General features: G+C 37.0%; 1 pseudogene; it reads left to right on the top strand.

The window, feature by feature from the left end:
- Positions 1 to 443: 443 nt before the first annotated feature.
- On the top strand, positions 444 to 1,064 carry LOC125085762 (prefoldin subunit 5-like; annotated as a pseudogene).
- The last annotated feature ends 1,658 nt before the right edge of the window (positions 1,065 to 2,722 follow it).

The raw sequence follows: 2,722 nt of genomic DNA on the forward strand, positions 1-2,722 counted from the left end.
TATGTTCAAGCCTACTTGCTCCTTATATAAAAATAATTTGCCAAGCAAAAACCTTTATTATGAATATCTATTAACTATACAATTCCATTTCTAGAAATTTGTCCTAAGGGAAAAATTTAAGATGTATAAAATTATTTGTCTACAGGGAAGTTTACTCATCACTGTGTATAAGAAAAATTATAAACAACATAAATGTCCAACAGTTTGAGATGGTTATATAGACTATGATATAATAGGGTATTATTCAAATATTTAAAATTATTTTGTAAGTAACACTTACTGACTACAGAGATATTTTTATATTTTGGTAATAAAATTGTAATAAAATAATTGTAATATATTGGTAATAGTAATAAATAAATTTGGTAATAAATAAATTGGTAATAAAATAGTTGTAAATCAATTAGTATTTTTAAAAAAGTATATATATGGCGCTCCGTTAGTCCTCCTTCCCAACATGGCGCAGTCAGTTAACATCAGCGAGCTGAACCTGCCGCAGCTAGAAATGCTCAAGAACAGCTGGACCAGGAGGTGGAGTTCCTGTCCACGTCTATTGCCCAGCTCAAGGTGGTACAGACCAAGTATGTGGAAGCCAAGGACTGTCTGAACGTGCTGAACAAGAACAACGAGGGGAAAGAATTACTCGTCCCACTGACGAGTTCTATGTATGTCCCTGGGAAGCTACATGATGTGGAACATGTACTCATCGATGTGGGAACAGGCTACTATGTAGAAAAGACAGCTGAGGATGCCAAGGACTTTTTCAAGAGAAAGATAGACTTCCTTACCAAGCAAATGGAGAAAATCCAGCCAGCTCTGCAGGAGAAGCATGCCATGAAACAGGCTGTCATGGAGATGATGAGCCAGAAGATTCAGCAGCTCACAGCCCTGGGGGCAACTCAGGCTACTGCCAAGGCCTGAGAGCTTGTTTCAGAAATGGGGCAGAGGGACCCTGCTTCGGGAGCTTGGGACTTTTGTTGGCGTGGCTTCCTGAGGCCCGGGAAGAGACCGGTCTCGTGTTTCATGCTAATAAATGTTGCCAGCTGGGCAAAAAAAAAAAAAAAGGATATATGTATTCATGTCCATCAAAAAACAGAAAGAAATATCAGTGTGATATTAATGGCCGTGTAGAGCAGAATTACAACTAGTTTCTCTTTTTTGCATATTTGTGTTTTCTAATTTTTTCTGCAATAAATACTTATTCTCTGATAAAACAAAATCAATAATCGTTAAACCCAAAAATGTACATTTATTTATTGATTATCTTTTTAAAAACTTAATCTTCCTTGGCCTGAGAAACTCAAATGTACAATTTATCGAGAATGAGACTAGCACAGAATTTAGAGGAAATGACCACAAAATATTAGCAACTCAGTTGTTTGAAAAAAGTACTCTCCTTAGATTCAAGAATTTGGGGAATCCACATCCACCAGTCAGAGGAATTTTATAATGATAAATCTAGTGTGGGGGAAAGAAATCTTTTAATGGGACCTCACTTAATTTCAATCAACTACACTGAAGTAGTTAAAGGAAGATCTGAGATTCTCATAATTTGGGCCAGCTATCTTAGATTCTAAAGCAAGAAGAAACAAGATTTTCTGATGTTATTTGGTAACTTAATGTTAAACACAGATCCAATGACGGAAAATTATTGTCATGTGTATGTTTCCTTAATGTGCAAAGTTACAGGGGCCTCTTCTAAAATACTCATCTTAATTTGATTGACAGTTTGTGTGTTGGGTGAGTTTTCCTATTATTTTCTCTAACAAACCAAATCCCAAAGAACAAGATCCACATTTACCTAAATGTGAAATAAAAACAATGATCTGTTGATACTGGCAACCCATCAAATCACCGAAAAGAGAAGTTCTACTTCTACAGACAGAAGAAAAGCACCACTGAAGTTCTAAACATACTTCCATCATTCGTTGCACTGCATATTATTCACTGAATACTTTAATCTTTCCAACTAAAATAAGTAGACCCAGGCTCATTGACAGCTACTTCAAAGTGAAGGAAGATATTGGCAATTTCTCAAGTTAAGCATGTGAGTACTATAATGACCCAATGATGCCACTCTAGAGATTTACTCAATAGTCATAAGAGCATGTATTCAAAAAAGAATTATAAAAGAACATTTATAGCTTTAGTAATAATTGTAACCAACCAGAAATAGCACAAATCTCCATCAACAGGTGAACAGATATTAACACAATGAAATACCTGTCAACAAACTGTCAGTATGCACAAAAACTTGAGTAAATCTCAAAAATAATGGGAAAGGCAAAAGAAGCTGTATGGATACATCTACATAATGTTGTAAACAAGCAAATCTGGGACGCCTGGGTGGCTCAGTTGGTTAAGCAGCTGCCTTCGGCTCTCAGGTCATGATCCCAGCGTCCTGGGATCGAGTCCCACATCGGGCTCCTTGCTCATCAGTGGAGCCTGCTTCTCCCTCTGCCTCTGCCTGCCATTCTGTCTGCCTATGCTTGCTCTCTCTCTCTCTCTCTCTGACAAATAAATGGATAAAATCTTAAAAAAAAACAAAACAAAACAAGCAAATCTAAGTTGTGGAGGCAGAATTCAAAACAGTTTGGCAGCAGTGGAAAGTGGATTAGAAAGAAAGCCTGGGGAAATCTTCCAGATAATTGCTCGATCGAGATGGGGGTTATATGGAGGCACGTTTTGCCAAATCTCATTGAAGTGAACACGAAAAACCACT

The sequence above is a fragment of the Lutra lutra genome, chromosome 15 (genome assembly GCF_902655055.1).
Source record: "Lutra lutra chromosome 15, mLutLut1.2, whole genome shotgun sequence".
Classification (NCBI taxonomy): domain Eukaryota; kingdom Metazoa; phylum Chordata; class Mammalia; order Carnivora; family Mustelidae; genus Lutra; species Lutra lutra.